The sequence below is a fragment of the Zalophus californianus genome, chromosome 9 (genome assembly GCF_009762305.2).
Source record: "Zalophus californianus isolate mZalCal1 chromosome 9, mZalCal1.pri.v2, whole genome shotgun sequence".
NCBI lineage: Eukaryota > Metazoa > Chordata > Mammalia > Carnivora > Otariidae > Zalophus > Zalophus californianus.
The window spans coordinates 137,613,091-137,628,382 of NC_045603.1; the positions used below are offsets into that span (position 1 = coordinate 137,613,091).

At 46.1% G+C, this 15,292-nt stretch overlaps 1 pseudogene; it reads right to left on the reverse strand.

Moving 5' to 3' along the window:
- Positions 1–13,683: 13,683 nt before the first annotated feature.
- LOC113922512 lies at positions 13,684–15,012 on the reverse strand (annotated as a pseudogene).
- Positions 15,013–15,292: the final 280 nt, after the last annotated feature.

Sequence of the window (15,292 nt, forward strand, 5' to 3'; positions counted from 1 at the left end):
TACTATGTTGAATAGCAGTGGTGAGAGTGGACATCCCTGCCGCGTTCCTGACCTTAGGGGAAAAGCTCTCAGCCTTTCCCCATTGAGAATGATATTCGCTGTAGGTTTTTCGTAGATGGCTTTTATGATATTGAGGTATGTACCCTCTATCCCTATACTCTGAAGAGTTTTGATCAAGAAAGGATGTTGTACTTTGTCAAATGCTTTTTCTGCATCTATTGAGAGGATCATATGATTCTTGTTCTTTCTTTTGTTAATGTATTGTATCACGTTGATTGATTTGCGGATGTTGAACCAGTCTTGCAGCCCAGGGATAAATCCCACTTGGTCGTGGTGAATAATCCTTTTAATGTACTGTTGGATCCTATTGGCTAGTATTCTGGTGAGAATTTTTGCATCCATGTTCATCAAGGATATTGGTCTGTAATTCTCTTTTTTGATGGGGTCTTTGTCTGGTTTTGGGATCAAGGTAATGCTGGCCTCATAAAATGAGTTTGGAAGTTTCCCTTCCATTTCTATTTTTTGGAACAGTTTCAGGAGAATAGGTATTAATTCTTCTTGAAATGTCTGATAGAATTCCCCTGGGAAGCCATCTGGCCCTGGGCTTTTGTTTCTTGGGAGATTTTTGATGACTGTTTCAATTTCCTTAGTGGTTATAGGTCTGTTGAGGTTTTCTATTTCTTCCTGGTTCAATTTTGGTAGTTGATACATCTCTAGGAATGCACCCATTTCTTCCAGGTTATCTAATTTGCTGGCATAGAGTTGCTCATAATATGTTCTTATAATTGTTTGTATTTCTTTGGTGTTGCTTGTGATCTCTCCTCTTTCATTCATGATTTTGTTAAGTTGGGTCATTTCTCTTTTCTTTTTGATCAGTCTGGCCAGGGGTTTATCAATCTTGTTAATTCTTTCAAAGAACCAGCTCCTAGTTTCGTTGATCTGTTCTACTGTTCTTTTGGTTTCTAGTTCATTGATTTCTGCTCTGATCGTTATGATTTCTCTTCTCCTGCTGGGTTTAGGCTTTCTTTGCTGTTCTTTCTCCAGCTCCTTTAGGTGTAGGGTTAGGTTGTGTATTTGAGACCTTTCTTGTTTCTTGAGAAAGGCTTGTATTGCTATATACTTTCCTCTCAGGACTGCCTTTGCTGTATCCCAAAGATTTTGAACAGTTGTGTTTTCATTTTCATTGGTTTCCATGAATTTTTTTAATTCTTCTTTAATTTCTTGGTTGACCCATTCATTCTTTAGTAGGATGCTCTTTAGCCTCCATGTATTTGAGTTCTTTCCGACTTTCCTCTTGTGGTTGAGTTCTAGTTTCAAAGCATTGTGGTCTGAAAATATGCAGGGAATGATCCCAATCTTTTGGTACCGATTGAGACCTGATTTGTGACCTAGGATGTGATCAATTCTGGAGAATGTTCCATGGGCACTAGAGAAGAATGTGTATTCCGTTGCTTTGGGATGGAATGTTCTGAATATGTCTGTGAAGTCCATTTGGTCCAGTGTGTCATTTAAAGTCTTTATTTCCTTGTTGATCTTTTGCTTAGATGATCTGTCCATTTCAGTCAGGGGGGTGTTAAAGTCCCCCACTATTATTGTATTGTTGTCAATGTGTTTCTTTGCTTTTGTTATTAATTGCCTTATATAATTGGCTGCTCCCATGTTCGGGGCATAGATATTTACAATTGTTCGATCTTCTTGTTGCATAGACCCTTTAAGTAGCATATAGTGTCCTTCCTCATCTCTTATTACAGTCTTTGTTTTAAAATCTAGTTTGTCTGATATAAGGATTGCCACCCCAGCTTTCTTTTGGTGTCCATTTGCATGGTAAATGGTCTTCCACCCCCTCACTTTCAATCTGGGGGTGTCTTTGGGTGTAAAATGAGTCTCTTGCAGACAGCATTTTGATGGGTCTTGTTTTTTAATCCAATCTGATAGCCTGTGTCTTTTGATTGGGGCATTTATCCCATTTACATTCAGGGTAACTATTGAAAGGTATGAATTTAGTGCCATTGTATTACCTGTAAGGTGACTGTTAACTGTCTGTTGTCTGTGTTCGTTTCTGCTCTTTGCTGCTTTTAGGTTCTCTCTTTGCTTAGAGGACCCCTCTCAATATTTCTTGGAGGGCTGGTTTCGTGTTTGCAAATTCCTTTAGTTTTTGTTTGTTCTGGAAGCTTTTGATCTCTCCTTCTATTTTCAATGATAGCCTAGCTGGATATAGTATTCTTGGCTGCATATTTTTCTCGTTTAGTGCTCTGAAGATATCTTGCCAGTCCTTTCTGGCCTGCCAGGTCTCTGTGGATAGGTCTGTTGCCAATCTAATGTTTCTACCATTGTAGGTTACATATCTCTTCTCCCGAGCTGCTTTCAGGATTTTCTCTTTGTCTCTGAGACTCGTAAGTTTTACTATTAGATGTCGGGGTGTTGACCTATTTTTATTGATTTTGAGAGGGGTTCTCTGTGCCTCCTGGATTTTGATGCCTGTTTCCTTCCTCACATTAGGGAAGTTCTCTGCTATAATTTGCTCCAATATACCTTCTGCCCCTCTCTCTCTCTCTTCTTCTTCTGGGATCCCAATTATTCTAATGTTGTTTCGTCTTATCGTATCACTTATCTCTCGAATTCTGCCCTCGTGATCCTGTAGTTGTTTCTCTCTCTTTTTCTCAGCCTCTTTATTTTCTATCATTTGGTCTTCTATATCGCTGATTCTCTCTTCTGCCTCATTTATCCTAGCATTTAGTGCCCCCATTTTTGATTGCACCTCATCAATAGCCTTTTTGATTTCGATTTGGTTAGATTTTAGTTCTTTTATTTCTCCAGAAAGGGTTTCTCTAATAACTTCCATGCTTTTTTCAAGCCCAGCTAGTATTTTTAAAGTCATGATTCTGAACTCTAGGTCCGACATCGTACTAATGTCCGTATTGAGTAGGTCCCTGGCTGACGGTACTACCTCTTGTTCTTTTTGCTGAGGTGATTTCTTTCGTCTTGTCATTTTGTCCAGAGGAGAATAGATGAATGAGAGAACAAAAGGCTAACAGGTTTACAACGTCCCCAGCAAATATACTGTATACAAATCAGAAAAGACCTGAAACCAGGGGAAAAGAAAGGGAAAGAAAGAAAAAAGAAAGAGAAAAAGAAAAAAAAAAAGAAAAAAAAGATAAAAACAAAAACAAAACAATTCAAAAAAGGCAGAATATGATCAAATATGATCAGGCTAGTGCATAGATCAGTGCCACACACTAGATTTTGGGCGTATTTTGGTCTGTTAGAAAAAAGTGCCTCCTAAAATTTTAAAGGAAGAAAGACATATATGTACAAAATAAGGGTTGATACAATGAAGAGATGGAAGATGACTGTAAAGATGAAAATTATAAAAGATTTTATAAAAGGACTTGGTAAGATAAGTTGTTTGAAAAAAGAAAGGAGATTTAAGGAAAAAAAAAAAAAGGAAAAAGGGAGAGAATGTGATCAGGCAGGAGACTAGAACAAAGCCATACACTAGTGGTTTAGGGTATATTTTGATCTGTTAGAAGAAACTGTACCTCAAAATTTTAAAGAGAGAACAACTTATATATATATGCCAAAAACAAGGATAACTACTATGAAGGGATAAAATATGACTCTAAAAATGAAAAAAAAAAAATAAAAAATGTTTTTTTTTTTTTAAAAAGGGATTTATAAGATGTTGGTTGACAAAGGGAAAAAGAAAAATAAAAAAAGTCAACAAAAATTAACTTTGATGAAATAATGAATCATGGTAAAAAAAAAAAAAAAAAAAAAAAAAGAAGCCATGAATCTATGTGCAGTATTCCCCTAGCGCTGGAGTTCTCCTATTCTCCTTGATCGATCAACTTGGTCTTGGCTTGCTGGCTGTTCGTGCTGATCTTCTGGGGGAGGGGCCTGTTGCCGTGGTTCCCAAATGTCTTTGCCGGGGGCGGAATTGCCCCGCCCTTGTCTGTCCGGGCTAAGGAAGCTGCTCCAGTTTGCTCTCAGGAGCTTTTGTTCCCTGCAAGCTCTCGGTACAGCTTTGCAGGACCAGGGCGAAAATGGTGGCCTCCCAGTCTCTGCCCGGAGGAGCCGAGAACTCGGGGCCCCACTCCTCAGTGCGCCCCCAGAGAAAAGCAGTCACTCCCGTGTCCCCGGTCTCTGGCCGCACTCCGTGCTCACCCGGCCTGTGATCGAGCGTTGCTATCTCTGGCACCCGACCCCGCTCGGAGTCTCCAAACCCAGCAGATCCCTGCAGTGCGTTCCCGCACCGCTCCTCCCCGGGAAGGAAGGGGAGTCTCCCCGGATCTGCTGCTTGTTGGGTCCTTGCTGGGGGAGCCGTGCCCCGACTGGGCCGCAGATCACAGTTTATGGCAACCCCGAGCTGAGAGCCCGCGACTCTGCTCCGTATCTGCAGCCGGCTTCCCCGCCCCGACACCTGGGAGCTCTGCCGCACTCAGGCACCCCCGGTCTCTCTGTGACCCCAAGGGTCCTGAGACCACACTGTCCCGGGAGGATTCCACCCCCCGCTTAGCCACTGCAGCGACGTCCCTCCGCCGAGCCAACTTTTAAAAGGTCTGATTTTGTGCTCCGTGGCTCTAGCACTTGCCAGAAGCGGCCGGCGGAGGCCCCTCCCCCGCCGTCTATCCTCCCGAATATCGCCTCGGATTCACTTCTCCGCACGTCCTACCTTCCAGTAAGTGGTCGCTTCTCTGTTCAGAGAGTTGTTGCTACTCTCCTGTTCGATCTCCTGTTGAGTTCGTAGGTGTTCAGAATGGTTTGATCCCTATTCAGCTGAATTCCTGAGACCAGACAAAATCTAGGTCTCCTACTCCTCCGCCATCTTGCTCCGCCCCCCTTGATTTTAAATATTATGCAACATTTTTACACGTTTCCATCCTTAAAATGATAAAACAAGACATGTTACAGACAAATCTTTCCCTCCGTCTTCTACCTCTTTCCTCCCTCTCCTTTTTATGTGTTTCTTTTGTGAAGCACTTTAAATGTTTTGTGGCGAATAGCCAGGGCTGGGTGGGTCACGGCGCGGGCCAGCGGCCGTGTCCCCACGGACCCCACACGGGCCGTCCAGAGTACGCCCCGCTCCGCTGTCACCCGCAGACCCCCAAACCGCCTCGGGGCTGTGGCACGGGCCCCGGCATGCCGGACCCGTCCGATTCCGCACTCTTTCTTATCACCATAATCCAATATCGTCTCCTTCACTTCAGATGCAAGCCTACATGGTTTCTGTGACAAGTAATGAGAGGGTGAATATTTCTTGTAACATTCTACTTCATATATATTTGATATGTAGAAATAGAGGGTGGAAATTGCTCTGAACTAAGTCCAGGCCTGAAAATTGGTCATTTTTGACAGTTGAGTTAACTTCCGCTCACCACTTGGGCTAATAAATCCTCCTCAGCGCCTGACAGACAGGTGAGCGCCGCCGTTGTGCGCCTAACAGCTGCTGGTAATTGGGTTCCCACCTGCGGTAAGTCCCTTCTCTCTGGCAGGCTAAGAAGAGAGATGCGTGATACAGTTCTTCCCTTTTTTTTCTGTGCAGGGCAAGGTGACCTCCTTTTATGACATGATCTCCAAATTAATTTCATAGTCAGATGACAGAGGCACAGAGCTTTTCATCTCTAGCCCTCCGTCTGGCTTTTCCTTCTTATCCTCCGTTTTCCTTCTCAAAGTGAAGACCATACCCAGAAATGTATGTTTGTAATTAGTAAAGCGATTTGTCTGCAACACGTTCTCAACCCTCTCATTTTATGGCTGAGGAGACCTGGTCCCAGATTCTTCCTCTGTAGATGAATCCACTTGGATTTCTTAAAGTGAATCAAAATGAAAATGGTTCTGGAATGAAGATGTTAGTCCTGACCATGCATGCAGTTCTCTCTGCAGGCTGTGGACCCTTCCTTGCCCCATCCTGTCTTTCGGACAGCCCTCGACCCCCCAGTGCGCCCAGCACAGTGACCCGTGGACAGGTGCACAGTGCGCCCTGGGTCCTACATTGGCACGGTTATTCATGTACTGATTTTGTCTTTATAGCCAGTCCCCCAGCCATGCCTACGACCTCTTTCTACTGTATTTGAGACAATGGACCTGCATTATTTAGGTTTGTTTGCTTTTCCTTGGGGACTCATCGCCTACCTTATTTTCCACTTCCCCATTTTATTTTGGTTTGTCTTTCACAGTATCTCTACAGAGACCCCCTGTCATCCCCAACTGGTTATCACATGCTAAGCACTGCTGATGGATGCTGATGATGGCCATTGTCCTGTCCTCACTTTGTGGGTGGTAGCTGTAACAAGGGGAGGGTTGATGATTGAATCCTGTGTGGCAACAACATTTCAGAGAGGGTGAACTGAGGGAAGCCCACAGAGGACACAGATTGCAGTTGGCCATTGGGCACAGGCTGGATGGGGATTTGGGGTAATCCCAAGGACCCGGTCTCCATGGGAACACAGGGTCACCACACTCTGCTGACGAGCACCTCCCGCCATCCACATATTAGTCTTAATTTCACATCTTTACCTAGGAGCCAACCCTCCATCTTGAAACAGCTTCCTTGAAGTGTATGACGGCACTGAAACGAGGCTAACCATTTTCCTGCTATTTGGGTTGTGAAAATGGACTTCCTCATTACAGGTCAGTGTTTTCCCTCCACTGTGTGCTGATGCTGTCTGAAGAGCTGGTTAGCCGAAGACACAAATGCAAACGTGAACATGCTTGCCATGAAGACGTCTGTGAGTGCTCATCCAAGAATTCTTTAAAATGTGCAGGTCCATGTTTAATTATCAGTTCAAGAAGAGCTACATGGACTCCACATACTTTATCTTGTAGTCATACTTCTCATGACTTTAAGGGACCTAGTGTGTTTTATGCAACTAATAACTGTAGTTCGAAATACTGGTCTTTCAGATAAAATAAATAGGTTGACTCAAGTCTTATATTATCGCCATCACTTTTACTTGAAAATTGAAAAATATCTCCCTTATTCTAATCATTGCCACTTGGGTAATGGGCTTAGATTTTTTTAAGTGAAGTCTTGGAAAAAATATGATTGAAGCTCATAGTAATTAAAGATATGAGGGACAGCACACTGGATTCTTGGTGGAAGAGTGACGTCTTCAAGCCTGAAGGCTGCCAAATAAACAACTGTTTGATTAAAGTTGGCATTTAATGTCTCAGATTCTCATTTTTTGTCTTGTGAAATAAATAGGGCAAATTGGGTAGTATTTAAGACCCTTTCTAGCCTCTTGCTATATTTCTAGGAAAATAAACAATAATGTGGTCTGAATTTACATGACTAGCTCACTAAATCTGGGGTTGCTAATCTTAGAGTCACCTTATTAAGTGTGAAAGATGTAAATTTAAAGGCCTCCCCCCAAATGATAGCCCTATTTTTCCAAGGTGAGTAACAGACTTTTGGAACTCATGATTTCCATATGGGATCATATTTCCCCCTCTTTCCTGGGGTACCCGCTAAGGTGATAATAAAGAACAAGAAAAGCTCAAATGCATAAAGACAAACAGTGCAAGCCGTGAGATTTAGCAGGGAGCTGATGGAGGGGAGGTCCCTGTACCCACAAACTGTGGGGTGGGAAGGTCAGAGCTAACAGAAGCACTTCACCAATGCACCTCCAGTCGTCCAGGGAGGTGTGTGCTGAGTGACCGTGGACAGGTGCGTGTGTGATGGGTGGTGGGAACTCCAGCCCCCTCCCTGTCCTGATTCTGGAACCTCAGCAGCCAACCAGCTATTCCTGGAGCAGGAGATTGCAGAGATTTGTCTCTGGACTAGAGTCTAGAGGGACTGGGAGGAGCCAGGGAAACTCCAGGAGCTACCTGTGAGGTAGCTCTGAGTCCATTCACATGCATCAACCTCACTGCGAAGCCCAGAAATCAACAACCAGCATCCACATACTCAGAACTTCAGTCAACGTTTGGGACTTAACACTTGATAGTGAGCTGACAGTTGATGATGACCAGACATGAAAAGAGAGTTTGCGAACATGAAAGACAAAAATTGAATTAAACCTAGAAAAAAAACGCCGCAGGAAACAGAGACAATAGAGAAGAGAACTGTATGATTTTTATGTTTCGAGGAATGAGTTGAACAAAATGCTGTAAAATGAAGGGAAGATCAGAACATAAGAAACAGCTCTTGGAAATTTAAACTGTGATAGGGAAAATAAAAAGAATCAATATAAAATTTCAAAAATCTAGACCGGTGCATCTCTCACACGACATGGGAATGACAGAAAGAGCAGAAACTTTGTGAAAACTAGAGGGACAGCGCGAGGTCCGAGACCTGACTGATGGTGATTCCAGCAAAAGGAACCAAGAAAAGGGACAGAGAGGACATTACAAAGTGTAGGGTAAGACCTGAGAATCCAGAACCTGACTTTTTAGCCTGAAAGGGCTCACTGGGGGCTCCATGTGGGAAAAGAAAAGGAAACCTGGTAATTGTAAATAATCGTACAATTTGAGAACTCCAACAATGGACTGAATAGCCTTCTAGGGAGAGCGTAGCATTGGAGAAATAGAAATCACCATGGAACTGGATAGCTCAAAATTAATTCTCGATGACATAACTGAGCGACTTACCACTAAAGTTGTGTACCCACATAACTCCCACTCAAGCATGAGAAACGGAGATGATATTTTAATGCTCCAAGGACTTACCAATTTTCTTTCCATTCACTTTTTTCTTAGGAAGCTACTGCAGTCTTTCTTTCCGAAATAATAGTTATTAATCCAAGAAAAACTTGGAAAAGTGGCTTTCACTCAAGACAGCCACACGAGCCATTCCTGGGAGGAGAGCAGAGTGGCAGGGAAGGCATCTTGCTTAAAACAAATGAGGCAAATACAGAGGAAATCAAGGCAAAAGTAGTCTTCCTCCATGACAGTATCTATCTGCAGCGTGGGTGGCCGGGGGTAGAGGGCTGATGCTCACAATGATATGCCTTGTGGTAGTCAAGGACGATTAACAGCCGAACCCTGGAATCTCAGCGATTCAGCACAACTGAGTTTATTTCTCATCCAGATTCCTCTGCTGGTATGACGCCTCTCTGGGAAAGCTCCCCTCAGAGTGGTGCATCTCCATCAATTCAATATGGTGCCGTGACACCTTGATGGGGAGGAAGAACTGGAGAGGCATGTAAGGGCTTTGCATAGCAACCGCAGGTGGTGCAGGAAGATTCCCGACGCGCCAAATGCTGTAATGGACGTTCACTTGGGTGCTTTCTCCCCCAGTCTGTAGGATTTTACATACCGAGAAGGAGAACAAGGTGGATAGATTTGATTATTAGTTAGTGACTTCATTAGGAAGTTTGTCTTCAGGAAGTATCCTAACCTCTGGCTAACATCCAGTCATTGGCTCCTAGGAGGATGTTCATTATTATTACTATTAGCATTTTGGGGATCCACTGTTACTTTTAAGATTGCTTATTATAAGAGAAGTTAATTTTACGCTTGGAGACCTTGATAAATTGTATATAAGCCAAGTTCCTATCAATTGGCTCATTTTAAATACTCACAGAAACCTTTCTATTTGAAGTCAATGCTTCTCTAAAAAGAACTGTCACACAACACTCACCTTAGCGTTTGTGATTGATTTGTGTGGTTCAGAGATGCACACGTGGGAAAGACCAGACCAGCTATTGTTAGTTACTTCTGATTTATTTTGGTCCATTAGCTGTGAAAGGTGGTTCGATAAAATGGCTAGATATCAAGAGGGAAGACTACAGGTAAAAGGTGAAACCCTTGTCCATCCCTGATTTCCTTCTCTGTCCCACGGTCATGGCCACAGAGGCTCCCAGGGCGAAGGTCTCTGTTGTTTTCATGTGTGCCCTTCACCCTGACTCAACACTGCTTTAGCTCATTACTGGGATTCACTTTAATGTTCTCACAACTGACCCGCCTCCCTACCATTTTGATTTTCTTTTCAATAAAGGAAAGGCATAAAGAGATTCCTCTAATGGTTCTGATCTGTTAATAATGGGTTTTGTTCAAAACAGAAACTGGTCCTGCAGAGGCAGTGACCTCGTTTGCTCCGTGAGCTCTGCTCTGAAGAGCAGCCTCACTTGCTGCTTGAGCTCACTTCACCAGGAGAGGTAATTACAGGGAAAATCAAATCCATGGACTGTGTCCCGTTGCCTTTTACCTGCACAGAGCGGGAGGGGGCCGGCTGCCGCGTGCTCACCCCGTGTTTAGAAGATTCATGTTTACCTAATGGGAAGTCAATATTATTGTCCGGGAAAGAGTCAGGGTGTTGCTAACGACCCATCGGGGACGGCTCCTTCCCAGCTCTGAGGCCATGCTCCGGTGGCTCAGAAAGCACTCAGTGGCTCTCAGATGCCATCCCCCTCACACGTCTGCAGGCAGCCCATCATTCATCCCATCCTCGGACGACCCACGGCAGCACGTTTCTCAGCGTCCCAACAGTGGGTTGAGCTTCAACGCTGTCCAGAAGGGTCTCTGTGACCCGACACCCCGCTGCCTCCCTGTCCTGGGTCTGGACCTCACCCTCTGTCCAAACACAGAGCTGGACACCACAGAAAAGTGAGGTTGCTCTGTGTTTCATAGAACCATGGACCTTAGCAGGTTACGGCATTGTCTCCTCTAAGCTCCAGCTTCAGGTAGGTAACGCAGTATAGTTCATATTTTATACTGACGCAATACCATGATATCATGCAATATAATATCATAGGGGCGCTGGGGGGCTTGGTCAGTTGAGCATCTGACTCTTGGTTACGGCTCCGGTCATGATCTCAGGGGCATGAGATCGAGCCCCGCGTCGGCTCCACGCTCAGGAGGGGAGTCTGCTTGAGATTGTCTCTCTCTCTCTCTTTCTCTGTCCCCCCCCACTCTCTAAATGAATGAATAAATAAATCTTTAAAAAAATCATAATAATGTAATATGATCCATATTCTAGACAGATACAAATAAAGACTAAGGGACTTGGTCACAATGATCTATCATATCAGTCAGGGTTCCTGGAGAAACAGAACCCACAGAGCACATGCTGGTCCAGGTAGCAATACTGTTCTACCAGAGAAAGAGAGGTTTCTTACCAAGAATCGGTTCATATGCTGATGGAGGCTGACGAGTCTCAACATCTGCAGGGTGAGTCTGTGAGCTCCACTCAGGAGAGCAGGTGGTGTCCCTCCCCCCGGGAGGCCGGCAAGCTCAAGACCCAAGAGGAGTGAGTGTTTCAGCTTGAGATCAAAGGCAAGAAAAAAGCCACCATCCCAGATCAAAGGCCTTCAGACAGGAGAGTTCTCTCCTGACTTGAGGGAGTGTCGGCCTCTTGTTGTATCGATTCCTTCAACTGATCGGAGGAGGCCCACCCACACTGGGTGGGGGGCATGTTTCACCAAATCCACCAATGCAAATGTTGATTTCACCCACAGTGCCCTTGTCAACACACCCAGAGGACTGTTTGACCAAATATGCGTACACCGACAGAAACAGTCAAGTCGACACACCGTTGACCCCAACATGGACGCTTTCCCTGCCTTGGCCAGCCCCCCCAGGTCCCCCCAGCCTCAGGAAAGACATCCTTCTTCTCTCTTGAGGTCACTATTAGGGCAGAATGAAAGGGCACGTGTAATGGGCTGCAAAGGCCTGTGTCTCACAAACCCTCAGAAGGCCCCCCTTCCCCCCCCGTTGCCCCCGTTGCTGGGAGGCCTTCCTCGACCACCCGGCCCCCCTCCGCCATATACTCACACTCCTCCTCATCTCGACTCCCGCTCACAACCTAGCAGGCACACACGGCTGTCGTCTGTGTCCCGTTTTCCAGGATCGGGGGCCGTACTTTACAGGGAGCAGGTGGTCGTGTCCTGAGGCTTCCCATGGCTTCTCTGGGCGGCGAGTTAATGTCACTCCCTCCATTAGCTGCCCTCCTGTTGGCTTCTTACAGGCCTCTGTGGTTGACGTCGTGCTCCCTGCAGTGTGGACCCCGTCTGAGCGGTCTTGGGACACATGCTGCCCATGCAGGATGCTGGCGACGGAGGCCAAAACTGGGACGTGGCACCTGCTTGCACCTGTGCCGTTCCCACCACGCCCTAGAACAGGCTGGGGGGGGGGCGAGGGGCCGCAGGTGGCAGAGAACCCAGAGAACTGGGGCCGTCATAACCACAAGTCTGCGGAAGTTGTTTTTGGGCTCTGGAAGCCATCTCACAGCCCGTTTGCTGACACAAGAGAACCATCAGGGAAGATGACGAGTGGGCAGGTCCCAAAGGGCGTTCATGACAGGACTACAGCAGGAAAACGTTCCTTTTCCTCTAGTATATGACAAGGTAGGAGCTCTCAGCTGGAAGAGCCCCCAGAAGGAGAAGAGAAAGGAAAATAGGGCCATAGAATAGTGGGAAAGAGTGAGATGGTAAACACGACATATTCTTGGGCAGAAGAGACAGGCATGGGCCTGTGCTGTCCGCGAGTGGGCACCTGCCCCCGGGGCCGCCAGGTACGCGCCTGCTGTGGGGACGCTTGGCTCAGTCCCCGGCCCACCCTCCTCTGGGCCTATCTGCACATTTGCGTTCATCATACACGCATGGCACCTCCTGTTTAATCACTTGGCAATTATCTGGTTTACCTCTTCTGTTTTCATCTCTGAAACAAGATTTGCCTCATCAGATCTTAAAATTGCATTTGACATGGTAACCAATAGTTGAATTATTTGTTCCCTACAAATGTCATTATTTACCATGTAATTTCCAGGAAGACACAGCTTCCAAGTGTTCATATAGGATTCACTGTGCAATTATCAGCAGCCTCCCTCACAGCGCCGGCGGCCAGCAAGGGTGGGGGGAAGCCGAGCGGCCCCGTCCGGGGTGGGGCGTTGTGTTGGGGGTGCCTTCCTGAGGGTGACCACGGTGCTGTAGGAACATCGGAGACCCCACTTAATGTCTCTTCATCCAGAAAATATAGTAATGAGAAAGAAGGTTGTGGCAAATAATGACAACAGAGAAGAGATGGGGCAAGATGCAGAAGTGACCCTGTTTGTGCAGTGCTCCCCCAGCTCAGGGGGGGAGAAGGTCGGGTCCCCATAAGGGCAGGGAAATGGGGAGCACATCCCAGATCCTCTGTCAGGAGTGAGGGGTCGGGGGGCCTGGACCACGCAGGAGGCGTGCCCGCGGGATGCTGAGAAAGGCCCCAGGGGCCGTTTGCTCTGAGCCTAGATGTTTCTCTCCAGTGGGGTCAGTCTGGGTTTGGGGAGCTCGTCCTGAAGAAGAATACCAAGCTTGCAGCTTCACAAGCACACCTAAGGGCTTAGATTTTCACCTGTGAGAAATAAGCCAGGCAGTGATGGTCACTGAAACCCCTGACCCTGGGGCTGTTACCTACCCCATGACCGTGGACCACTGCCCTGGTCCTTGAGCTCGGGTTACTGTTCTCCTCCATCCAACCACAGGGATGCCCCGTGGGTGCGTCCACACGTGTGTCCCCCAGGAAGCCGTCTGAAGCCCTCGGGCCAGCCTCCCAGACACCTGGGTTCCTGACCGGGTTGCACTGTTGCCTCCTTCTCTTGACCCATCTCCCTGAGCTTTCTCTTTTTGATTTTTTTTTTTTATATTTGAGTTTATTCTTCATTTAAAACGCTACTATAGTTGAATATTAAAACAAAAACAATAGCAAGTAGTGAGCTATGATTATAGTCCTTCACTCATTCACTACTGCATATAAAATGCCAGCAGTGTTTTTCACTGGCCCCATTAAGAGGTCTGACACTGAACACCACCCCTGGGATGATGTTCATCATCCTCATAGGCTTCCCCATTGTAATGGCGCCGTCTTTCCTGATTTGGATCAAAGTCCACCAGTTCTACCTGGTCCATTTCATCAGTCTCTTCTACTTCCTTCCTCTCAGGTAGGAGTTTTTCCAGCAAAGAAAGTTTATCAGGAGAGAGAAAACCATTCTCAGGAAAGTTTACCTTAAATTCAATGATAAGGCGACCCTTCTCATATGGTCTACGATAAATTGGCATGCCTTCATTTAGCACACACTTGATATCTCCATGCTTGACAATTTGACCTGGGTGAGAGGTGATGACGATGGTTCGGTTGTCAAGAGTAGATACTGGCTTTTGAAAGCCACACAGTGCTTCAACCAGCTGTATGTCCATACACATGAAGAGGTCTTCTCCTCGCCGAGTAATAAAAACAGCATGGTCCTTCTGATCTAAAACAATGATAATATCTCCTGGTTCCAGTCCTGGTTCTTGGTCTCCTTCACCATGGAATGTTGTCTTCTGGCCGTCCTTCATGGCTTTGTCAATATGAACTTCTAGAATCTTCTTCTCTCGAACTATCTTCCTCCCATTGCAGCTTTTACCTCTGTCTTTGGGACTGATCCGTTCCCCATGGCCCTGGCACTCCATGCACACAGACGGAATTTGCTGAACCATTCCAGGTCCTATCTGATGAATTCTTATTTGCCTTCCAGTACCTCAGCAATTGGGACAACATTCGACTGCTCCTTTCTTACCACCTCGGCCTTCACATTTATCGCAAATCCCATTCTTTTGCAGAGCTAGTTTTCGTGTTGCACCATTATATAAATCTTCTAAGGTGACTGAGAGCTGATGCATAACATTTTTACCTCTCCTTTCTCTCTGCATCCTTCCTCCTCCTCCAAAAAACATATCAAAGATGTCCATGGGGGAGCCAAAACCACCACCAGCTCCACCTTCTTCAATTGCCTGTTCTCCTCCTTTGTCATATAATTCCCTTTTCTTTGCATCAGAGAGTACTTCGTAAGCTTGAGAAATCTGTTTAAACTTCTCTCCTTCATTTGGATTCTTATCAGGGTGGTACTTCAAGGCCAGTTTCCTGTAGGCCTTTTTCAATTCCTCTTGGGTGGCATTGGGTTTGACCCCTAAAACATCATAGTAAGTGGTTTCTTTCACCATTTTCTACAGCCGGTGAGAGGGCCGAGGCCGGTGTGGGGGAGCGGGAAGGGGCGCGTTGCTGGGCGCAGCTCGGGCAGCCGCCGCTGCTCCGCGTCTCACCGAGCGTTCTGGAAAGTTCCGCCCTCTTTTTGATTTTTAAAATGAAAAGGACAGTTCTGTGCTGTGGTCAAGGAGGGAATTAGCTATCAAGTGCTGAAGGCCGGGTCCAACGTTAACTTATTCGGTGGGCCAAGGTTCCTGGCATGGCACAGGAAAAGCTGATGCTGGGCGTCCACTGGCCCGGACTGTCCTGTTTTATTCCTTCTAGCCAAGCTCAGGCACAGCTTGCAAACATCTGGTGGGTAAGGGGTTTTCCATCCTGAATCCAGATGCTTCTCCGGCTTCCCTGTCTAGCC